A 26,678-nucleotide genomic window follows, 5' to 3' on the forward strand; every position below is an offset into this window, starting at 1 on the left:
AAACCTTCTTTCCTCAAGACGTAGCGGATGTGTTACGGGGGGCTGTCTGATAATAACCTAAATGAGTATCAGACAGTCAGGGTCCACCGTGCAAAGACTCTGCTGCAGACTATGGCAGAGTGCAATACCTCTGTTAACTCACAGAAGGATATAATAAGTAAGTAAAGCAATTCCTCCCTTACTTGGAGGGTGTGTGGAATGATCTCTGTTAATAATCACAGAGACAAAGGCAATGTGTGTGAAATGGCACCTACCTAGGTCCGCTCTTCTAGTGGTGCAAAAGAGACGAACAGCAGCATAAGCCGCACAAAGCTCCTACCTGCGTTCGCTCCAATAGTGTGCGAGGACACGAACCACTAGATATGGCACCTGCCTAGGTCCGCTCTTCTAGTGGTGCAAAAGAGACGAACAGCAGCGTAAGCCGCACAAAGCTCCTACCTCTGTTCGCTCCCCTAGTGTGCGAGGATACGAACAACTGCCAGACGCAGTATAAGGAACGTTACCCTAGCGGCAACGTCCACCTACGAGTCGAACCACAAGGCCCAGCCAGACCATGTGCCTCAGGCACCTGCCTATGTCCGCTCCCCTAAGAGGTAAGGATACGGACAGCAGCCGAAGCTGTAAGGTATAAGAACGCTACCCTGCCGGTAGCGCTCACCTAGCATAGACAGAGGAATGCCTAGAGGAACGCGCACAGAGCGTCTACTCTTATGCATGAACCAAGAGGACTGAGCGCCATGCGGCGTGTGTCAGGGTCTTATATAGACTCTGGGCCTCATCCAAGATGGAGGACACCAGAGCCAATCCGCTGCCAGAACGACAGGAGTGACGTCATGCTGGCCTATCACCGAGCAAGACATCACAAGCACATGACCAGCAACCAATCGGCATAGAAGGTGTCAGAGACATGTGACCTCGTGTCAGCGATGATGTCACCCGCACATGTGCAATGGCTCCAAGATAGGACTTAGTCTCCGGCGCTCGCACATGTGCAGTAGCATGAAATCTGGACTTAGTCTCCAGCGCTCGCACATGTGCAGTAGCAAGAAATCTGGACATAGTCTCCAGTGCTCGCAGCAACCGTAACAGTACCTCCCCCTCAAGGGCCCTCCTCCCGGCGGTGCAGGTAATCGGCAACTAAGTCGGGAGCATGGACAGCCTCCTCAGGCTCCCAAGAGCGATGTTCCGGGCCGTAACCCTCCCAATCTATCAAGAAGAACCTGCGCCCTCTAACCATCTTAGAACCAACTATGGCTCGTACCTCATAGCTAGAGCGAGAGGAATCAGAGGCAGGAGAGTGCACTTCACGAGCGTGAGGTAAAATAGCCGGCTTTAGCAGTGAGACATGGAATTTGTCATGAATCCTAAGATGGACGGGTAACTTCAATTGGTAGACTACAGGATTTACCTGTCGAAGAACCTCATAAGGACCCAGGAAGCAAGGAGCAAATTTGACAGAGCTCACTCTAAGTCTCACGTGTTTTGCAGAGAGCCACACAAAGTCCCCTGGAGAAAAGACAGGAGCCGGGCGTTGAAACTGATCGGACACCGTCTTCATACGGTCCTTAGCTGCTTGGATCGACTCTTGAGTCCGATCCCAAACCTCTCCGGCATTAGTTGCCCAGTCGGCCACAAGAGGAGGAGGTGCAGCAGCAGGAAACGGTACCGGTACCCTTGGGTGTTGCCCATTATTGAGTACGAACGGTGTCTGCCCAGTGGCCTCAGCCAGCGAATTGTTAAGGGCAAATTCTGCCCAGGGTAGGAGGGAGGACCAGTTATCGTGGTTCTCAGCAACAAAGTGTCGAAGGTATATAATCATAGATTGATTGGTACGTTCAACCAAACCATTGGTCTCTGGATGGTATGCCGAAGAGAGATTTAACTCAATTTGCAGAAGGCTACAAAAATCTCGCCAGAAACGGGAAGTAAATTGCGGGCCTCTATCACAAATTATACGATCTGGCATCCCGTGAAGCCTAAAGACATGCTTGAGGAATAGTTTGGCTAGTACCCTGGAAGATGGGATTCTCGATAACGGTACGAGATGAACCATCCGGGAAAAATGGTCCGTAATGACCCACACAAATCTATGTCCCTGTGAACATGGAAGATCACCCACAAAGTCCATGCCTACCACCTCCCATGGTCTATCTGGCACTGGTAAAGGATGCAAGAGCCCAGCCGGTCTCTGCCGTAATGGACGGTTGCGAGAACACGAGTAGCAGGAACCGACATATCTCTTGACGTGGCTGGCTAAGTGTGGCCACCAATACCACCTCTCCAGTAACTCTCGTGTCCGCCTAATATCAAAATGCCCACCCACCTTTGAGCTGTGGGCCCATGACAGTATATCATTCTGGCGATCAGGTGGAACAAAGGTCTTGCCCGGTGGGATTTGGTCTAACGTCACAGGGGAGAGCGTATGAAAAACCCTGGAGGGAAGGATAAGACGAGGTTCGTCAATCTCTTCCTGGGTAGAAAGCATAGAGCGAGACAGGGCGTCTGCCTTGTTATTCTTACTCCCAGACAGATAGTTGATGGAGAAGTGAAAGCGGGAGAAAAACAAGGACCAGCGGCCTTGGCGAGGATTCAGACGCTGAGCGGTTTGTAAGTACGTCAGATTCTTATGGTCTGTATAGACCTGGAAAGGATGTTTCGCTCCTTCCAGCAAGTGACGCCACTCCTCCAAGGCTAATCTCAAGGCGAGCAGTTCCCTATCCCCAATGGTATAGTTTCTCTCTGCCGGTGAAAAGGTTTTCGCAAAGAAGAAACACGGCCTTTTTCTACCTGCACCGTTCTTTTGGTACAAGACCGCACCAGCACCCACTGAAGAGGCATCAACCTCTAAGAGGAAGGGCTTACTCTCATTGGGTCTTTGAAGAACGGGAGCAGTTGAAAAGTGTCTTTTTACTGCCTCAAAAGCCTGAGATGTCTCAGTAGACCAGGCTTTGGGATTAGCACCTTTCTTAGTCAAGGCCACCAAAGGGGCCACCAAAGTAGAAAAATGGGGTATGAACTGCCTGTAATAATTTATGAATCCTAAGAAGCGTTGCACCGCCTTCAAGGAATGAGGTTCGGACCATTGCAGGACAGCAGAGAGCTTCGCAGGATCCATAGCCAGGCCCTCTTGTGAGATAATGTAACCCAAAAAAGGCAATGAGGACTGCTCGAATACACATTTCTCGAGTTTAGCAAACAATGAGTGCTCCCTTAAACGGGAAAGGACACGAACGACATCCTGACGATGAGTCTCCAGATCAGGAGAAAAAATCAGGATGTCATCCAGATACACCACTACTGAAGATAACAGTAAATCCCTGAACACATCGTTTACGAAGTCCTGAAATACTGCGGGTGCATTACATAAACCAAAAGGCATGACGAGGTATTCATAGTGACCGTCTCGGGTGTTAAAAGCGGTCTTCCATTCGTCACCCTTTCGAATTCGTACCAAGTTATACGCACCCCGCAGATCCAACTTCGTAAAAACTTGAGCTCCTCTCAGTCTGTCAAAGAGCTCCGAAATTAAAGGTAATGGGTATTTGTTCTTTATTGTGATTGCGTTGAGACCCCTGTAATCTATGCAGGGACGCAAATCACCCTCTTTCTTCCGAACAAAGAAAAACCCAGCTCCCGCGGGAGAGACAGACTTACGAATGAACCCCTTCTCTAAACTCTCTCTTATATAGGTCGACATGGCCTCCGACTCAGGTATCGACAGGGGGTAAACCCTGCCTTTAGGTGGAACCGAACCTGGGATAAGGTCTATGGCACAGTCATACGGCCTATGGGGTGGAAGAACCTCAGCACCCTGTTTGGAGAACACATCAGCGAAATCCAGATAGGGTGTAGGTATGGGAGAGAGATCAGTAGATGCAACCGCAACGACCTTAGGTGGTAAGGGAAGACATCGGGACTGACATTTCGAACCCCAACTAATAATGCTGTCAGACTCCCAGTCAATGTGAGGAGCATGAGTCCGAAGCCATGGGAGACCCAGAAGGACGTCGTCTATACCCTCAGGCAAAACAAGAAAAGAAATCTCCTCTATGTGACCCTGAGACAGGGAAAGGCGCAAGGGAACTGTCCTCAATGTAATGGAGTCAGACAACATAGTTCCATTAACAACACGGACAGGAATAGGCGCCTCTAACATGATAGAGGGAATATTGTGTCCCTTTACAAATCCTGAGGACACAAAAGTCCCGTCAGCTCCGGAATCCACAAAAGCCATAATAGGCCATGTATTCTCAGATAACGAGAGCTGACCTGGGATACAACACTTAGAGGGTGCAGAAGACGTCTCTAGTAACCCCCTCTAATGGTTACTAGGCCAGGGAGTTTCCCTGACGACTAGGACACTTGTTGGCATAGTGCCCAGCCTGACGACATACGTAACATATAGGAGGACCAGACTTGCGTAGTCTGGAAGACGCATGACCTAACTCCATAGGAGTGGGAGATGTTTCAGATGCTGAGGAAGATGGTAGTGGACCCTCAACAACTGGAATAGCCCGATGCTTAGGGCGTGAGGAAGAGACCTCGAGTCTACGTTCCTTATGGCGTACATCGATCCTCGTTGCTACTGTGATCAAGTCCTCCAGAGAAGCAGGGACCTCACGAGTAGCAAGAGCATCCTTGACATAGCCTGCCAACCCTCTCCAGAAGATAGGAATCAACACCTTCTCTGGCCAATCTAGTTCTGCCACCAGAGTTCTAAAAGCAATGGCATAAGAACTAGTGGATAACGAACCCTGAGATAGATCTAACAGTCTCAGGGCCACATCATGGGTAACCTGCGGACCCATGAATACCACCTTAAGAGCATCAAGAAAGTCTTGATGTCTCAGAGTAACCACATCAGAGCGCTCCCATAGGGGAGTCACCCATTCTAAGGCTTTGTCCTGAAGTAAGGAGATGATAAAGCCTACTCTGGACCTCTCCGTAGAGAAGCGAGAAGAGTTGACCTCTAGGTGTATCTGACACTGACTAATGAAACCACGACATGATCTGGCATCGCCAGAATATCTGTTTGGCAGAGCAAGTCGAGGATCATGTGCAGATGTCACCATGGTCTGAGGTTTATCCTCTATACTCTTGAGCCGTGACTCAAGTACTTGTATGTAACGGTGTAACTGCTGATATTCTGCCATAACTGCCAGACCCTTGGCTCAGTCCTAATGTTACGGGGGGCTGTCTGATAATAACCGAAATGAGTATCAGACAGTCAGGGTCCACCGTGCAAAGACTCTGCTGCAGACTATGGCAGAGTGCAATACCTCTGTTAACTCACAGAAGGATATAATAAGTAAGTAAAGCAATTCCTCCCTTACTTGGAGGGTGTGTGGAATGATCTCTGTTAATAATCACAGAGACAAAGGCAATGTGTGCGAAATGGCACCTACCTAGGTCCGCTCTTCTAGTGGTGCAAAAGAGACGAACAGCAGCATAAGCCGCACAAAGCTCCTACCTGCGTTCGCTCCACTAGTGTGCGAGAACACGAACCACTAGATATGGCACCTGCCTAGGTCCGCTCTTCTAGTGGTGCAAAAGAGACGAACAGCAGCGTAAGTCGCACAAAGCTCCTACCTCTGTTCGCTCCCCTAGTGTGCGAGGATACGAACAACTGCCAGACGCAGTATAAGGAACGTTACCCTAGCGGCAACGTCCACCTACGAGTCGAACCACAAGGCCCAGCCAGACCATGTGCCTCAGGCACCTGCCTATGTCCGCTCCCCTAAGAGGTAAGGATACGGACAGCAGCCGAAGCTGTAAGGTATAAGAACGCTACCCTGCCGGTAGCGCTCACCTAGCATAGACAGAGGAATGCCTAGAGGAACGCGCACAGAGCGTCTACTCTTATGCATGAACCAAGAGGACTGAGCGCCATGCGGCGTGTGTCAGGGTCTTATATAGACTCTGTGCCTCATCCAAGATGGAGGACACCAGAGCCAATCCGCTGCCAGAACGACAGGAGTGACGTCATGCTGGCCTATCACCGAGCAAGACATCACAAGCACATGACCAGCGACCAATCGGCATAGAAGGTGTCAGAGACATGTGACCTCGTGTCAGCGATGATGTCACCCGCACATGTGCAATGGCTCCAAGATAGGACTTAGTCTCCGGCGCTCGCACATGTGCAGTAGCATGAAATCTGGACTTAGTCTCCAGCGCTCGCACATGTGCAGTAGCAAGAAATCTGGACATAGTCTCCAGTGCTCGCAGCAACCGTAACAGGATGCCCCCGTGTTCCAGTCGCAGGCCTAGGTGTAAAAAGATCTTTGGAAAGGTCTCTGTACTGTCCCCTCATATATTTATACATTGTGACTAGATCCCCCCTAAGCCTTCGTTTTTCCAAACTAAATAACCCCAAGTTTAATAACCTGTCTTGGTATTGCAGCCCACCCATACCTCCAATAATCTTGGTCGCTCTTCTCTGCACCCTCTCCAGTTCAGCTATGTCCTTCTTATATATCGGTGACCAGAATTGTACACAGTATTCTAAGTGCGGTCGCACTAGTGACTTGTACAGAGGTAGAACTATATTTTTTTAATGAACACTTATACCTCTTTTAATACATCCCATTATTTTATTAGCCCTGGCAGCAGTTGCCTGACACTGTCCACTAAAGTGAAGTTTACCATCCACCCATACACCCAAGTCTTTTTCTGTGTTTGTTTTACCCAGTGTTCTACAATTAAGTACATAATCATAAATGTTATTTCCTCTACCCAAGTGCATGACCTTACATTTATCTACATTAAACTTCAATTGCCACTTCTCAGCCCAATCCTCCAATTTACATAAATCTCCCTGTAATATAAAATTATCCTCCTCTGTATTGACTACTCTGCAGAGTTTAGTATCATCTGCAAATATTGAAATTCTACTCCGCATGCCCCCAACAAGGTCATTTAGAAATATGTTGAAAAGAAGCGGACCCAATACTGACCCCTGTGGTACCCCACTATGAACTGAGACCCAGTCCGAGTACGTACCATTAATAACCACCCTTTGTTTCCTATCACTGAGCCAGTTTTTAACCCAGTTACACATATTTTCCCCTATCCCCATTATTCTCATTTTATGTACCAACCTTTTGTGTGGCACCGTATCAAAAGCTTTTGAAAAGTCCATATACACAACATCCACTGCATTTCCCTGGTCCAGGCTTGAGCTTACCTCTTCATAGAAGCTGATCAAATTAGTGTGACAGGATCGATCCCTCATAAACCCATGTTGATACTCTGTCATAAGGTTATTTTTCTTGAGATACTCCAGTATAGCATCTCTCAAGAAACCCTCAAGGATTTTACCAACCGTAGAGGTTAAACTTACCGGCCTATAATTTCCCGGCTCAGATTGTAGTGTTGTATAAAGTTGCAGCAGCATCTGCATCGTGTAGAAATGCAATGCCTGTGAGAGGGAGAAGGGACTGAGAAAGGGCGTGTAAATCAAGGTGTTTGATATTTCTGCGAGGGTGTGAAAGTTTGTGGAGGGGGGGTTGCGTACTTGGAAAAGAGAGGGAAGAGAATGTGAGTAGGTTGTGGTCAGACATGGGGAGAGGCGAGTTAGAGAGGTTAGATAGGGAACAGAGGTGAGTGAAGATGAGGTCCAGCGTGTGGCCATCTTTGTGAGTAGCTGCAGAAGACCATTGGGTGAGGCCGAAGGAGGAAACGAGTGTTAGAAGTTTGGAGACAGATGAGTGGGAAGTGTCAATGGGGATATTGAAATCACCTATGATGATGGTGGGGATGTCGATGGAAAGGAAGTGTAGTAGCTAGGTGGTGAAATGGTCAAAAAAGGCAGTGGCTGGCCCTGGGAGGCGGTAAATGACAGCCAGTTGAAGGTTGAAGGGCGCATAGATGCGTATGGAGTGCACCTCAAAAAATGGGAGAGTAACAGAGGGTGGTAGTGGAATTGGTGTAAAGGAGCATTGGTCGGACAGGAGCAAACCAACTCCTCCAAAATGCTTGTTAGACGGGCGGGGGGTGTGAGAGAGTTTGAGACCGCCATAAGAAAGTGCAGCAGGAGAGGCTGCGTCAGAGGGGGAGAGCCAGGTTTCTGTGATGGCGAGAAAGGAGAGTTTATTAGTGATGAAAAGATCATGAATGTAGTATAGTTTGTTGCAGAAAGAGCGAGCATTCCATAGAGCTCCTGTTAGTGGGACTGGGGTAGCGGGGGCTGGGTAAATGGGTATGAGGTTTGAGAGGGTGCGGAAATTTGTGTTAGGTTGTGGATGAGGGTTTGAAGTGACAATAGGGATGTGGTGAGGAGGACCAGGATTAGGAGAGATATCTCCAGCAGTGAGGAGAAGCAGTGAGAGTGTTAGTAGGTGAGAGCAGGAGAGGCCATGAGGTGGTCGTGTGTGTCTGGAGACACTAGGTGAAATGTGGAAGAAAATATGTGAGGGGAAGGTGAGATGGGTGGGGAGAATGGAGAAAGAGATGAATAGCTTATTACTGGGTTTAGGGATCAGAGGGGGCAGCAGAAAGTGAAGTATTATAGAGGTAAAAGTTAAGAGACACACGAAAATTGTTTACAGTGACTATGTATCCAGTTACCTTCCGGTCACTTCCAGCCCAATTGTGGCCTAATTCAATGCATCATACTTATATGGTGCATACTTGTCATGGTGCAAAGTCTGGTGCAGACTTTTAGTTGCCCCAGTATATACACATACAAGTGCAATCAGCTGTGAAGGGGTGGGGTGCAACAAGAACCCCTTGATCACTCAATCAAAGGACCCATATGCAGCTTCACATAGGCAAAATAACCAAAGGTCATAAAAGGATGGTGGGTAACAGGGGGGGAGAGGTCACAGTGAGATCCTGGAGCATGCCAGGGAGAGATTGAACCAAAGAGAGTACAGGTCAGATATATTGGAAAAGTAGAGTGGATGAATTGACATACCATGTATTAGCACACATAGCAGAGGGAAGGGGAGAGCAGTTCAGTTCATGGGAAAGTAGAGTGGATAAATTGACATACCATGTATTAGCACACACAGCAGAGAGAAGGGAAGAGCAGTTCAGTTCATGGGAAAGAAGAGTGGATGAATTGACATACCATGTGTTGACACACACAGCAGAGAGAAGGGGAGAGCAGTTCAGTTGATGGGAAAGTAGAGTGGATGAATTGACATACCATGTATTAGCACACACAGCAGAGAGAAGGGAAAGCAGTTCAGTTCATGGGAAAGTAGAGTGGATGAATTGATATACCATGTATTAGCACACACAGCAGAGTGAAGGGGAGAGCAGTTCAGTTCATGGGAAAGTAGAGTGGATGAATTGACATACCTGAGGGAAGATAAACATGATGATTAGATGATGGCAGAGAAGTGATGGTAGATGATAGATTACCAAGTGCATCATAATAATATCTCTGGCCTAATTCAATGCATCATACTTATATGGTGCATACTTGTCATGGTGCGGACAAAGTTTGGTGCAGACTTTTAGTTGCCCCAGTATATACTCATACAAGTGCAATCAGCTGTGAAGGGGTGGGGTGCAAAAGAACCCCTTAATCACTCAATCAAAGGAGCCATATGCAGCTTCACATAGGCAAAATAACCAAAGGTCATAAAAGGAAGGTGGGTAACAGGGGGGGAGAGGTCACAGTAAGATCCTGGAGCATGCCAGGGAGAGATTGAACCAAAGAGTAGAGTTGAGCGCGGTTCGAGGTTCTCCAGTTCTAGGCTCGAGTGATTTTGGGGCCTGTTCTAGATCGAACTAGAACTCGAGCTTTTTGCAAAAGCTCGATAGTTCTAGAAACGTTCGAGAACGGTTCTAGCAGCAAAAAAACAGCTAATTCCTAGCTGGCTCTCCGCTGTAATAGTGTAAGTCACTCTGTGACTCACACTATTATGAAATTTCAGCGTATAGTGTGCAGGAACAGCGCCTTCAGATCACTGCTGTTTGTATAATTGCGATCGCCATTTATTTTTTTTTCCTTGTCTTCCTTCCCTAAGCGCGCGCGTGTAGTGGGAGGGCCATTATGTCAGCCTATCCCAGACACACACACAGCTAAGTGGACTTTTAGCCAGAGAAGCAACGGCATGTGTGATAGGATGTCCATGTCACATGTCCCTGCATTATAAAAACGAGTATCTGCCCGTCCGGACGCCATTATCTCTTCTGCGTCCTTGGTGTCAGACATCACTGGCGCAGCTCCGTCCTGAGTCCTATCGCCGATACAGCTGTATGCGCTCCATACACAGCGCTGGACAGCTTAGGGAGAGCACTTTCTATCAGTCCTTTTAAGGGCTCGTACCGGCAGGGTCAGAGGCATAGGTGACAGGTCCTGAAAACAGAGACAGCGTCTGTGTAGCTAAGGTCAGGGATTTCCTCGCTGCATTTCCCCATGAGGAGGGAATAGAAAGGCAGGCTTCCATTCCTCTACCCAGAGCCCCACAATCCTGGCACTGTACCCTCCTGTCCTCTGCACACTCCAACTCATTATAACTAAGCCATTATACTAGCAAACACTGAGTGTACCTAGTGGCATCCTAAACGTGGCTATTGGACTTCTGTATAGTCCCAGTAGTGCACAGATATTTGCAGCACGTCTGCCTGCATTGCACACTCAAAGTCATTATAACTAAGCCATTATACTAGCAAACACTGAGTGTACCTAGTGTCATCCTAAACGTGGCTGTTGGACTTCTGTATCGTCCCAGTAGTGCACAGATATTTGCAGCACGTCTGCCTGCATTGCACACTCAAACTCATTGTTACTAAGCCATTATACTAGCAAACACTCAGTGAACCTAGTGGCATCCTAAACGTGGCTGTTGGACTTCTGTATAGTCCCACTAGTGCACAGATATTTGCAGCACGTCTGCCTGCATTGCACACTCAAACGCATTGTTACTAAGCCATTATACTAGCAAACACTGAGGAAACTTAGTGGCATCCTAAACGTAGCTATTGGACTTCTGTATAGTCCCACTAGTGCAAAGATATTTGCAGCACGTCTGCCTGCATTGCACACTCAAACTCATTGTTACTAAGCCATTATACTAGCAAACACTGAGGAAACTTAGTGGCATCCTAAACGTAGCTATTGGACTTCTGTATAGTCCCACTAGTGCAAAGATATTTGCAGCACGTCTGCCTGCATTGCACACTCAAACTCATTGTTACTAAGCCATTATACTAGCAAACACTCAGTGAACCTAGAGGCATCCTAAACGTGGCTATTGGACTTCTGTATAGTCCCAGTAGAGCACAGATACTTGCAGCACGTCTGCCTGCATTGCACACTCAAACTGATAGTTACTAAGCCATTATACTAGCAAACACTGAGTTAACTTAGTGTCATCCTAAACGTGGCTGTTGGACTTCTGTATAGTCCCAGTAGTGCACAGATATTTGTAGCACGTCTGCCTGCATTGCACACTCAAACTCATTGTTACTAAGCCATTATACTAGCAAAAACTCAGTGAACCTAGTGGCATCCTAAACGTGGCTATTGGACTTCTGTATAGTCCCACTAGTGCAAAGATATTTGCAGCACGTCTGCCTGCATTGCACACTCAAACTCATTGTTACTAAGCCATTATACTAGCAAACACTCAGTGAACCTAGTGGCATCCTAAACGTGGCTATTGGACTTCTGTATAGTCCCGCTAGTGCAAAGATATTTGCAGCACGTCTGCCTGCATTGCACACTCAAACTCATTGTTACTAAGACATTATACTAGCAAACACTCAGTGAACCTAGTGGCATCCTAAACGTGGCTGTTGGACTTCTGTATAGTCCCACTAGTGCACAGATATTTGCAGCACGTCTGCCTGCATTGCACACTCAAACTCATTGTTACTAAGCCATTATACTAGCAAACACTCAGTGAACCTAGTGGCATCCTAAACGTGGCTATTGGACTTCTGTATAGTCCCACTAGTGCAAAGATATTTGCAGCACGTCTGCCTGCATTGCACACTCAAACTCATTGTTACTAAGCCATTATACTAGCAAACACTCAGTGAACCTAGTGGCATCCTAAACGTGGCTGTTGGACTTCTGTATAGTCCCACTAGTGCACAGATTTTTGCAGCACGTCTGCCTGCATTGCACACTCAAACTCATTGTTACTAAGCCATTATACTAGCAAACACTCAGTGAACCTAGTGGCATCCTAAACGTGGCTATTGGACTTCTGTATAATCCCACTAGTGCAAAGATATTTGCAGCACGTCTGCCTGCATTGCACACTCAAACTCATTGTTACTAAGCCATTATACTGGCAAACACTCAGTGAACCTAGTGGCATCCTAAACGTGGCTATTGGACTTCTGTATAGTCCCACTAGTGCAAAGATATTTGCAGCACGTCTGCCTGCATTGCACACTCAAACTCATTGTTACTAAGCCATTATACTAGCAAACACTCAGTGAACCTAGTGGCATCCTAAACGTGGCTGTTGGACTTCTGTATAGTCCCACTAGTGCACAGATATTTGCAGCACGTCTGCCTGCATTGCACACTCAAACTCATTGTTACTAAGCTATTATACTAGCAAACACTCAGTGAACCTAGTTGCATCCTAAACGTGGCTATTGAACTTCTGTATAGTCCCACTAGTGCAAAGATATTTGCAGCATGTCTGCCTGCATTGCACACTCAAACTCATTGTTACTAAGCCATTATACTAGCAAACACTCAGTGAACCTAGTGGCATCCTAAACGTGGCTGTTGGACTTCTGTATAGTCCCACTAGTGCACAGATATTTGCAGCACGTCTGCCTGCATTGCACACTCAAACTCATTGTTACTAAGCCATTATACTAGCAAACACTCAGTGAACTTAGTGTCATCCGAAACGTGGCTGTTGGACTTCTGTATAGTCCCACTAGTGCACAGATATTTGCAGCACGTCTGCCTGCATTGCACACTCAAACTCATTGTTACTAAGCCATTATACTAGCAAACACTCAGTGAACTTAGTGTCATCCTAAACTTGGCTGTTGGACTTCTGTATAGTCCCACTAGTGCACAGATATTTGCAGCACGTCTGCCTGCATTGCACACTCAAACTCATTGTTACTAAGCCATTATACTAGCAAACACTCAGTGAACCTAGTGGCATCCTAAACGTGGCTGTTGGACTTCTGTATAGTCCCACTAGTGCATAGATATTTGCAGCACGTCTGCCTGCATTGCACACTCAAACTCATTGTTACTAAGCCATTATACTAGCAAACACTCAGTGAACCTAGTGGCATCCTAAACGTGGCTGTTGGACTTCTGTATAGTCCCACTAGTGCACAGATATTTGCAGCACGTCTGCCTGCATTGCACACTCAAACTCATTGTTACTAAGCCATTATACTAGCAAACACTCAGTGAACCTAGTGGCATCCTAAACGTGGCTGTTGCACTTCTGTGTAGTCCCACTAGTGCACAGATTTTTGCAACACGTCTGCCTGCATTGCACACTCAAACTCATTGTTACTAAGCCATTATACTAGCAAACACTCAGTGAACCTAGTGGCATCCTAAACGTGGCTATTGGACTTCTGTATAGTCCCACTAGTGCAAAGATATTTGCAGCACGTCTGCCTGCATTGCACACTCAAACTCATTGTTACTAAGCCATTATACTAGCAAACACTCAGTGAACCTAGTGGCATCCTAAACGTGGCTGTTGGACTTCTGTATAGTCCCACTAGTGCACAGATATTTGCAGCACGTCTGCCTGCATTGCACACTCAAACTCATTGTTACTAAGCCATTATACTAGCAAACACTCAGTGAACTTAGTGTCATCCTAAACTTGGCTGTTGGACTTCTGTATAGTCCAACTAGTGCACAGATATTTGCAGCACGTCTGCCTGCATTGCACACTCAAACTCATTGTTACTAAGCCTTTATACTAGCAAACACTCAGTGAACCTAGTGGCATCCTAAACGTGGCTGTTGGACTTCTGTGTAGTCCCACTAGTGCACAGATATTTGCAGCACGTCTGCCTGCATTGCACACTCAAACTCATTGTTACTAAGCCATTATACTAGCAAACACTCAGTGAACCTAGTGGCATCCTAAACGTGGCTGTTGGACTTCTGTATAGTCCCACTAGTGCACAGATATTTGCAGCACGTCTGCCTGCATTGCACACTCAAACTCATTGTTACTAAGCCATTATACTAGCAAACACTCAGTGAACCTAGTGGCATCCTAAATGTGGCTATTGGACTTCTGTATAGTCCCACTAGTGCAAAGATATTTGCAGCACGTCTGCCTGCATTGCACACTCAAACTCATTGTTACTAAGCCATTATACTAGCAAACACTCAGTGAACCTAGTGGCATCCTAAACGTGGCTATTGGACTTCTGTATAGTCCCACTAGTGCAAAGATATTTGCAGCACGTCTGCCTGCATTGCACACTCAAACTCATTGTTACTAAGCCATTATACTAGCAAACACTCAGTGAACTTAGTGTCATCCTAAACGTGGCTGTTGGACTTCTGTATAGTCCCACTAGTGCACAGATATTTGCAGCACGTCTGCCTGCATTGCACACTCAAACTCATTGTTACTAAGCCATTATACTAGCAAACACTCAGTGAACTTAGTGTCATCCTAAACTTGGCTGTTGGACTTCTGTATAGTCCCACTAGTGCACAGATATTTGCAGCACGTCTGCCTGCATTGCACACTCAAACTCATTGTTACTAAGCCATTATACTAGCAGATACGCAGTGAACCTAGTGGCATCCTAAACGTGGCTGTTGGACTTCTGTATAGTCCCACTAGTGCACAGATATTTGCAGCACGTCTGCCTGCATTGCACACTCAAACTCATTGTTACTAAGCCATTATACTAGCAAACACTCAGTGAACCTAGTGGCATCCTAAACGTGGCTGTTGGACTTCTGTATAGTCCCACTAGTGCACAGATATTTGCAGCACGTCTGCCTGCATTGCACACTCAAACTCATTGTTACTAAGCCATTATACTAGCAAACACTCAGTGAACCTAGTGGCATCCTAAACGTGGCTGTTGAACTTCTGTATAGTCCCACTAGTGCACAGATATTTGCAGCACGTCTGCCTGCATTGCACACTCAAACTCATTGTTACTAAGCCATTATACTAACAAACACTCAGTGAACCTAGTGGCATCCTAAACGTGGCTGTTGGACTTCTGTATAGTCCCACTAGTGCACAGATATTTGCAGCACGTCTGCCTGCATTGCACACTCAAACTCATTGTTACTAAGCCATTATACTAGCAAACACTCAGTGAACCTAGTGGCATACTAAACGTGGCTATTGGACTTCTGTATAGTCCCACTAGTGCAAAGATTTTTGCAGCACGTCTGCCTGCATTGCACACTCAAACTCATTGTTACTAAGCCATTATACTAGCAAACACTCAGTGAACCTAGTGGCATACTAAACGTGGCTTTTGGATTTCTGTATAGTCCCACTAGTGCACAGATATTTGCAGCACGTCTGCCTGCATTGCACACTCAAACTCATTGTTACTAAGCCATTATACTAGCAAACACTCAGTGAACCTAGTGGCATCCTAAACGTGGCTGTTGGACTTCTGTATAGTCCCACTAGTGCATAGATATTTGCAGCACGTCTGCCTGCATTGCACACTCAAACTCATTGTTACTAAGCCATTATACTAGCAAACACTCAGTGAACCTAGTGGCATCCAAAACGTGGCTGTTGGACTTCTGTATAGTCCCACTAGTGCACAGATATTTGCAGCACGTCTGCCTGCATTGCACACTCAAACTCATTGTTACTAAGCCATTATACTAGCAAACACTCAGTGAACCTAGTGGCATCCTAAACGTGGCTGTTGCACTTCTGTATAATCCCACTAGTGCACAGATTTTTGCAACACGTCTGCCTGCATTGCACACTCAAACTCATTGTTACTAAGCCATTATACTAGCAAACACTCAGTGAACCTAGTGGCATCCTAAACGTGGCTATTGGACTTCTGTATAGTCCCACTAGTGCAAAGATATTTGCAGCACGTCTGCCTGCATTGCACACTCAAACTCATTGTTACTAAGCCATTATACTGGCAAACACTCAGTGAACCTAGTGGCATCCTAAACGTGGCTATTGGACTTCTGTATAGTCCCACTAGTGCAAAGATATTTGCAGCACGTCTGCCTGCATTGCACACTCAAACTCATTGTTACTAAGCCATTATACTAGCAAACACTCAGTGAACCTAGTGGCATCCTAAACGTGGCTGTTGGACTTCTGTATAGTCCCACTAGTGCACAGATATTTGCAGCACGTCTGCCTGCATTGCACACTCAAACTCATTGTTACTAAGCCATTATACTAGCAAACACTCAGTGAACCTAGTTGCATCCTAAACGTGGCTATTGAACTTCTGTATAGTCCCACTAGTGCAAAGATATTTGCAGCACGTCTGCCTGCATTGCACACTCAAACTCATTGTTACTAAGCCATTATACTAGCAAACACTCAGTGAACCTAGTGGCATCCTAAACGTGGCTGTTGGACTTCTGTATAGTCCCACTAGTGCACAGATATTTGCAGCACGTCTGCCTGCATTGCACACTCAAACTCATTGTTACTAAGCCATTATACTAGCAAACACTCAGTGAACTTAGTGTCATCCTAAACGTGGCTGTTGGACTTCTGTATAGTCCCACTAGTGCACAGATATTTGCAGCACGTCTGCCTGCATTGCACACTCAAACTCATTGTTACTAAGCCATTATACTAGCAGACACTCAGTGAACTTAGTGTCATCCTAAACTTGGCTGTTGGACTTCTGTATAGTCCAACTAGTGCACAGATATTTGCAGCACGTCTGCCTGCATTGCACACTCAAACTCATTGTTACTAAGCCTTTATACTAGCAAACACTCAGTGAACCTAGTGGCTTCCTAAACGTGGCTGTTGGACTTCTGTGTAGTCCCACTAGTGCACAGATATTTGCAGCACGTCTGCCTGCATTGCACACTCAAACTCATTGTTACTAAGCCATTATACTAGCAAACACTCAGTGAACCTAGTGGCATCCTAAATGTGGCTGTTGGACTTCTGTATAGTCCCACTAGTGCACAGATATTTGCAGCACGTCTGCCTGCATTGCACACTCAAACTCATTGTTACTAAGCCATTATACTAGCAAACACTCAGTGAACCTAGTGGCATCCTAAACGTGGCTGTTGGACTTCTGTATAGTCCCACTAGTGCACAGATATTTGCAGCACGTCTGCCTGCATTGCACACTCAAACTCATTGTTACTAAGCCATTATACTAGCAAACACTCAGTGAACCTAGTGGCATCCTAAACGTGGCTGTTGAACTTCTGTATAGTCCCACTAGTGCACAGATATTTGCAGCACGTCTGCCTGCATTGCACACTCAAACTCATTGTTACTAAGCCATTATACTAGCAAACACTCAGTGAACCTAGTGGCATCCTAAACGTGGCTATTGGACTTCTGTATAGTCCCACTAGTGCAAAGATATTTGCAGCACGTCTGCCTGCATTGCACACTCAAACTCATTGTTACTAAGCCATTATACTAGCAAACACTCAGTGAACCTAGTGGCATCCTAAACGTGGCTGTTGGACTTCTGTATAGTCCCACTAGTGCACAGATATTTGCAGCACGTCTGCCTGCATTGCACACTCAAACTCATTGTTACTAAGCCATTATACTAGCAAACACTCAGTGAACCTAGTTGCATCCTAAACGTGGCTATTGAACTTCTGTATAGTCCCACTAGTGCAAAGATATTTGCAGCACGTCTGCCTGCATTGCACACTCAAACTCATTGTTACTAAGCCATTATACTAGCAAACACTCAGTGAACCTAGTGGCATCCTAAACGTGGCTGTTGGACTTCTGTATAGTCCCACTAGTGCACAGATATTTGCAGCACGTCTGCCTGCATTGCACACTCAAACTCATTGTTACTAAGCCATTATACTAGCAAACACTCAGTGAACTTAGTGTCATCCTAAACGTGGCTGTTGGACTTCTGTATAGTCCAACTAGTGCACAGATATTTGCAGCACGTCTGCCTGCATTGCACACTCAAACTCATTGTTACTAAGCCTTTATACTAGCAAACACTCAGTGAACCTAGTGGCTTCCTAAATGTGGCTGTTGGACTTCTGTGTAGTCCCACTAGTGCACAGATATTTGCAGCACGTCTGCCTGCATTGCACACTCAAACTCATTGTTACTAAGCCATTATACTAGCAAACACTCAGTGAACCTAGTGGCATCCTAAATGTGGCTGTTGGACTTCTGTATAGTCCCACTAGTGCACAGATATTTGCAGCACGTCTGCCTGCATTGCACACTCAAACTCATTGTTACTAAGCCATTATACTAGCAAACACTCAGTGAACCTAGTGGCATCCTAAACGTGGCTGTTGGACTTCTGTATAGTCCCACTAGTGCACAGATATTTGCAGCACGTCTGCCTGCATTGCACACTCAAACTCATTGTTACTAAGCCATTATACTAGCAAACACTCAGTGAACCTAGTGGCATCCTAAACGTGGCTGTTGAACTTCTGTATAGTCCCACTAGTGCACAGATATTTGCAGCACGTCTGCCTGCATTGCACACTCAAACTCATTGTTACTAAGCCATTATACTAGCAAACACTCAGTGAACCTAGTGGCATCCTAAACGTGGCTGTTGGATTTCTGTATATTCCCACTAGTGCACAGATATTTGCAGCACGTCTGCCTGCATTGCACACTCAAACTTATTGTTACTAAGCCATTATACTAGCAAACACTCAGTGAACCTAGTGGCATCCTAAACGTGGCTGTTGGACTTCTGTATAGTCCCACTAGTGCACAGATATTTGCTGCACGTCTGCCTGCATTGCACACTCAAACTCATTGTTACTAAGCCATTATACTAGCAAACACTCAGTGAACTTAGTGTCATCCTAAACGTGGCTGTTGGACTTCTGTATAGTCCCACTAGTGCACAGATATTTGCAGCACGTCTGCCTGCATTGCACACTCAAACTCATTGTTACTAAGCCATTATACTAGCAAACACTCAGTGAACTTAGTGTCATCCTAAACTTGGCTGTTGGACTTCTGTATAGTCCAACTAGTGCACAGATATTTGCAGCATGTCTGCCTGCATTGCACACTCAAACTCATTGTTACTAAGCCATTATACTAGCAAACACTCAGTGAACCTAGTGGCATCCTAAACGTGGCTGTTGGACTTCTGTATAGTCCCACTAGTGCACAGATATTTGCAGCACGTCTGCCTGCATTGCACACTCAAACTCATTGTTACTAAGCCATTATACTAGCAAACACTCAGTGAACCTAGTGGCATCCTAAATGTGGCTGTTGGACTTCTGTATAGTCCCACTAGTGCAAAGATATTTGCAGCACGTCTGCCTGCATTGCACACTCAAACTCATTGTTACTAAGCCATTATACTAGCAAACACTCAGTGAACCTAGTGGCATCCTAAACGTGGCTATTGGACTTCTGTATAGTCCCACTAGTGCAAAGATATTTGCAGCACGTCTGCCTGCATTGCACACTCAAACTCATTGTTACTAAGCCATTATACTAGCAAACACTCAGTGAACTTAGTGTCATCCTAAACGTGGCTGTTGGACTTCTGTATAGTCCCACTAGTGCACAGATATTTGCAGCACGTCTGCCTGCATTGCACACTCAAACTCATTGTTACTAAGCCATTATACTAGCAAACACTCAGTGAACTTAGTGTCATCCTAAACTTGGCTGTTGGACTTCTGTATAGTCCCACTAGTGCACAGATATTTGCAGCACGTCTGCCTGCATTGCACACTCAAACTCATTGTTACTAAGCCATTATACTAGCAAACACTCAGTGAACTTAGTGTCATCCTAAACTTGGCTGTTGGACTTCTGTATAGTCCAACTAGTGCACAGATATTTGCAGCACGTCTGCCTGCATTGCACACTCAAACTCATTGTTACTAAGCCTTTATACTAGCAAACACTCAGTGAACCTAGTGGCATCCTAAACGTGGCTGTTGGACTTCTGTGTAGTCCCACTAGTGCACAGATATTTGCAGCACGTCTGCCTGCATTGCACACTCAAACTCATTGTTACTAAGCCATTATACTAGCAAACACTCAGTGAACCTAGTGTCATCCTAAACGTGGCTGTTGGACTTCTGTATAGTCCCACTAGTGCACAGATATTTGCAGCACGTCTGCCTGCATTGCACACTCAAACTCATTGTTACTAAGCCATTATACTAGCAAACACTCAGTGAACCTAGTGGCATCCTAAATGTGGCTATTGGACTTCTGTATAGTCCCACTAGTGCAAAGATATTTGCAGCACGTCTGCCTGCATTGCACACTCAAACTCATTGTTACTAAGCCATTATACTAGCAAACACTCAGTGAACCTAGTGGCATCCTAAACGTGGCTATTGGACTTCTGTATAGTCCCACTAGTGCAAAGATATTTGCAGCACGTCTGCCTGCATTGCACACTCAAACTCATTGTTACTAAGCCATTATACTAGCAAACACTCAGTGAACTTAGTGTCATCCTAAACGTGTCTGTTGGACTTCTGTATAGTCCCACTAGTGCACAGATATTTGCAGCACGTCTGCCTGCATTGCACACTCAAACTCATTGTTACTAAGCCATTATACTAGCAAACACTCAGTGAACTTAGTGTCATCCTAAACTTGGCTGTTGGACTTCTGTATAGTCCAACTAGTGCACAGATATTTGCAGCACGTCTGCCTGCATTGCACACTCAAACTCATTGTTACTAAGCCATTATACTAGCAAACACTCAGTGAACCTAGTTGCATCCTAAACGTGGCTATTGAACTTCTGTATAGTCCCACTAGTGCAAAGATATTTGCAGCACGTCTGCCTGCATTGCACACTCAAACTCATTGTTACTAAGCCATTATACTAGCAAACACTCAGTGAACCTAGTGGCATCCTAAACGTGGCTGTTGAACTTCTGTATAGTCCCACTAGTGCACAGATATTTGCAGCACGTCTGCCTGCATTGCACACGCAAACTCATTGTTACTAAGCCATTATACTAGCAAACACTCAGTGAACCTAGTGGCATCCTAAACGTGGCTGTTGGATTTCTGTATATTCCCACTAGTGCACAGATATTTGCAGCACGTCTGCCTGCATTGCACACTCAAACTTATTGTTACTAAGCCATTATACTAGCAAACACTCAGTGAACCTAGTGGCATCCTAAACGTGGCTGTTGGACTTCTGTATAGTCCCACTAGTGCACAGATATTTGCAGCACGTCTGCCTGCATTGCACACTCAAACTCATTGTTACTAAGCCATTATACTAGCAAACACTCAGTGAACTTAGTGTCATCCTAAACGTGGCTGTTGGACTTCTGTATAGTCCCACTAGTGCACAGATATTTGCAGCACGTCTGCCTGCATTGCACACTCAAACTCATTGTTACTAAGCCATTATACTAGCAAACACTCAGTGAACTTAGTGTCATCCTAAACTTGGCTGTTGGACTTCTGTATAGTCCAACTAGTGCACAGATATTTGCAGCATGTCTGCCTGCATTGCACACTCAAACTCATTGTTACTAAGCCATTATACTAGCAAACACTCAGTGAACCTAGTGGCATCCTAAACGTGGCTGTTGGACTTCTGTATAGTCCCACTAGTGCACAGATATTTGCAGCACGTCTGCCTGCATTGCACACTCAAACTCATTGTTACTAAGCCATTATACTAACAAACACTCAGTGAACCTAGTGGCATCCTAAATGTGGCTGTTGGACTTCTGTATAGTCCCACTAGTGCAAAGATATTTGCAGCACGTCTGCCTGCATTGCACACTCAAACTCATTGTTACTAAGCCATTATACTAGCAAACACTCAGTGAACCTAGTGGCATCCAAAACGTGGCTATTGGACTTCTGTATAGTCCCACTAGTGCAAAGATATTTGCAGCACGTCTGCCTGCATTGCACACTCAAACTCATTGTTACTAAGCCATTATACTAGCAAACACTCAGTGAACTTAGTGTCATCCTAAACGTGGCTGTTGGACTTCTGTATAGTCCCACTAGTGCACAGATATTTGCAGCACGTCTGCCTGCATTGCACACTCAAACTCATTGTTACTAAGCCATTATACTAGCAAACACTCAGTGAACTTAGTGTCATCCTAAACTTGGCTGTTGGACTTCTGTATAGTCCCACTAGTGCACAGATATTTGCAGCACGTCTGCCTGCATTGCACACTCAAACTCATTGTTACTAAGCCATTATACTAGCAAACACTCAGTGAACTTAGTGTCATCCTAAACTTGGCTGTTGGACTTCTGTATAGTCCAACTAGTGCACAGATATTTGCAGCACGTCTGCCTGCATTGCACACTCAAACTCATTGTTACTAAGCCTTTATACTAGCAAACACTCAGTGAACCTAGTGGCATCCTAAACGTGGCTGTTGGACTTCTGTGTAGTCCCACTAGTGCACAGATATTTGCAGCACGTCTGCCTGCATTGCACACTCAAACTCATTGTTACTAAGCCATTATACTAGCAAACACTCAGTGAACCTAGTGTCATCCTAAACGTGGCTGTTGGACTTCTGTATAGTCCCACTAGTGCACAGATATTTGCAGCACGTCTGCCTGCATTGCACACTCAAACTCATTGTTACTAAGCCATTATACTAGCAAACACTCAGTGAACCTAGTGGCATCCTAAATGTGGCTATTGGACTTCTGTATAGTCCCACTAGTGCAAAGATATTTGCAGCACGTCTGCCTGCATTGCACATTCAAACTCATTGTTACTAAGCCATTATACTAGCAAACACTCAGTGAACCTAGTGGCATCCTAAACGTGGCTATTGGACTTCTGTATAGTCCCACTAGTGCAAAGATATTTGCAGCACGTCTGCCTGCATTGCACACTCAAACTCATTGTTACTAAGCCATTATACTAGCAAACACTCAGTGAACTTAGTGTCATCCTAAACGTGGCTGTTGGACTTCTGTATAGTCCCACTAGTGCACAGATATTTGCAGCACGTCTGCCTGCATTGCACACTCAAACTCATTGTTACTAAGCCATTATACTAGCAAACACTCAGTGAACTTAGTGTCATCCTAAACTTGGCTGTTGGACTTCTGTATAGTCCAACTAGTGCACAGATATTTGCAGCACGTCTGCCTGCATTGCACACTCAAACTTATTGTTACTAAGCCATTATACTAGCAAACACTCAGTGAACCTAGTGGCATCCTAAACGTGGCTGTTGGACTTCTGTATAGTCCCACTAGTGCACAGATATTTGCAGCACGTCTGCCTGCATTGCACACTCAAACTCATTGTTACTAAGCCATTATACTAGCAAACACTCAGTGAACTTAGTGTCATCCTAAACGTGGCTGTTGGACTTCTGTATAGTCCCACTAGTGCACAGATATTTGCAGCACGTCTGCCTGCATTGCACACTCAAACTCATTGTTACTAAGCCATTATACTAGCAAACACTCAGTGAACTTAGTGTCATCCTAAACTTGGCTGTTGGACTTCTGTATAGTCCAACTAGTGCACAGATATTTGCAGCATGTCTGCCTGCATTGCACACTCAAACTCATTGTTACTAAGCCATTATACTAGCAAACACTCAGTGAACCTAGTGGCATCCTAAACGTGGCTGTTGGACTTCTGTATAGTCCCACTAGTGCACAGATATTTGCAGCACGTCTGCCTGCATTGCACACTCAAACTCATTGTTACTAAGCCATTATACTAACAAACACTCAGTGAACCTAGTGGCATCCTAAATGTGGCTGTTGGACTTCTGTATAGTCCCACTAGTGCAAAGATATTTGCAGCACGTCTGCCTGCATTGCACACTCAAACTCATTGTTACTAAGCCATTATACTAGCAAACACTCAGTGAACCTAGTGGCATCCTAAACGTGGCTATTGGACTTCTGTATAGTCCCGCTAGTGCAAAGATATTTGCAGCACGTCTGCCTGCATTGCACACTCAAACTCATTGTTACTAAGCCATTATACTAGCAAACACTCAGTGAACTTAGTGTCATCCTAAACGTGGCTGTTGGACTTCTGTATAGTCCCACTAGTGCACAGATATTTGCAGCACGTCTGCCTGCATTGCACACTCAAACTCATTGTTACTAAGCCATTATACTAGCAAACACTCAGTGAACTTAGTGTCATCCTAAACTTGGCTGTTGGACTTCTGTATAGTCCCACTAGTGCACAGATATTTGCAGCACGTCTGCCTGCATTGCACACTCAAACTCATTGTTACTAAGCCATTATACTAGCAAACACTCAGTGAACTTAGTGTCATCCTAAACTTGGCTGTTGGACTTCTGTATAGTCCAACTAGTGCACAGATATTTGCAGCACGTCTGCCTGCATTGCACACTCAAACTCATTGTTACTAAGCCTTTATACTAGCAAACACTCAGTGAACCTAGTGGCATCCTAAACGTGGCTGTTGGACTTCTGTGTAGTCCCACTAGTGCACAGATATTTGCAGCACGTCTGCCTGCATTGCACACTCAAACTCATTGTTACTAAGCCATTATACTAGCAAACACTCAGTGAACCTAGTGTCATCCTAAACGTGGCTGTTGGACTTCTGTATAGTCCCACTAGTGCACAGATATTTGCAGCACGTCTGCCTGCATTGCACACTCAAACTCATTGTTACTAAGCCATTATACTAGCAAACACTCAGTGAACCTAGTGGCATCCTAAATGTGGCTATTGGACTTCTGTATAGTCCCACTAGTGCAAAGATATTTGCAGCACGTCTGCCTGCATTGCACACTCAAACTCATTGTTACTAAGCCATTATACTAGCAAACACTCAGTGAACCTAGTGGCATCCTAAACGTGGCTATTGGACTTCTGTATAGTCCCACTAGTGCAAAGATATTTGCAGCACGTCTGCCTGCATTGCACACTCAAACTCATTGTTACTAAGCCATTATACTAGCAAACACTCAGTGAACTTAGTGTCATCCTAAACGTGGCTGTTGGACTTCTGTATAGTCCCACTAGTGCACAGATATTTGCAGCACGTCTGCCTGCATTGCACACTCAAACTCATTGTTACTAAGCCATTATACTAGCAAACACTCAGTGAACTTAGTGTCATCCTAAACTTGGCTGTTGGACTTCTGTATAGTCCAACTAGTGCACAGATATTTGCAGCACGTCTGCCTGCATTGCACACTCAAACTCATTGTTACTAAGCCATTATACTAGCAAACACTCAGTGAACCTAGTTGCATCCTAAACGTGGCTATTGAACTTCTGTATAGTCCCACTAGTGCAAAGATATTTGCAGCACGTCTGCCTGCATTGCACACTCAAACTCATTGTTACTAAGCCATTATACTAGCAAACACTCAGTGAACCTAGTGGCATCCTAAACGTGGCTGTTGAACTTCTGTATAGTCCCACTAGTGCACAGATATTTGCAGCACGTCTGCCTGCATTGCACACTCAAACTCATTGTTACTAAGCCATTATACTAGCAAACACTCAGTGAACCTAGTGGCATCCTAAACGTGGCTGTTGGATTTCTGTATATTCCCACTAGTGCACAGATATTTGCAGCACGTCTGCCTGCATTGCACACTCAAACTTATTGTTACTAAGCCATTATACTAGCAAACACTCAGTGAACCTAGTGGCATCCTAAACGTGGCTGTTGGACTTCTGTATAGTCCCACTAGTGCACAGATATTTGCAGCACGTCTGCCTGCATTGCACACTCAAACTCATTGTTACTAAGCCATTATACTAGCAAACACTCAGTGAACTTAGTGTCATCCTAAACGTGGCTGTTGGACTTCTGTATAGTCCCACTAGTGCACAGATATTTGCAGCACGTCTGCCTGCATTGCACACTCAAACTCATTGTTACTAAGCCATTATACTAGCAAACACTCAGTGAACTTAGTGTCATCCTAAACTTGGCTGTTGGACTTCTGTATAGTCCAACTAGTGCAAAGATATTTGCAGCATGTCTGCCTGCATTGCACACTCAAACTCATTGTTACTAAGCCATTATACTAGCAAACACTCAGTGAACCTAGTGGCATCCTAAACGTGGCTGTTGGACTTCTGTATAGTCCCACTAGTGCACAGATATTTGCAGCACGTCTGCCTGCATTGCACACTCAAACTCATTGTTACTAAGCCATTATACTAGCAAACACTCAGTGAACCTAGTGGCATCCTAAATGTGGCTGTTGGACTTCTGTATAGTCCCACTAGTGCAAAGATATTTGCAGCACGTCTGCCTGCATTGCACACTCAAACTCATTGTTACTAAGCCATTATACTAGCAAACACTCAGTGAACCTAGTGGCATCCTAAACGTGGCTATTGGACTTCTGTATAGTCCCACTAGTGCAAAGATATTTGCAGCACGTCTGCCTGCATTGCACACTCAAACTCATTGTTACTAAGCCATTATACTAGCAAACACTCAGTGAACTTAGTGTCATCCTAAACGTGGCTGTTGGACTTCTGTATAGTCCCACTAGTGCACAGATATTTGCAGCACGTCTGCCTGCATTGCACACTCAAACTCATTGTTACTAAGCCATTATACTAGCAAA

Source organism: Anomaloglossus baeobatrachus, chromosome 11 (genome assembly GCF_048569485.1).
Source record: "Anomaloglossus baeobatrachus isolate aAnoBae1 chromosome 11, aAnoBae1.hap1, whole genome shotgun sequence".
Taxonomy (NCBI): domain Eukaryota; kingdom Metazoa; phylum Chordata; class Amphibia; order Anura; family Aromobatidae; genus Anomaloglossus; species Anomaloglossus baeobatrachus.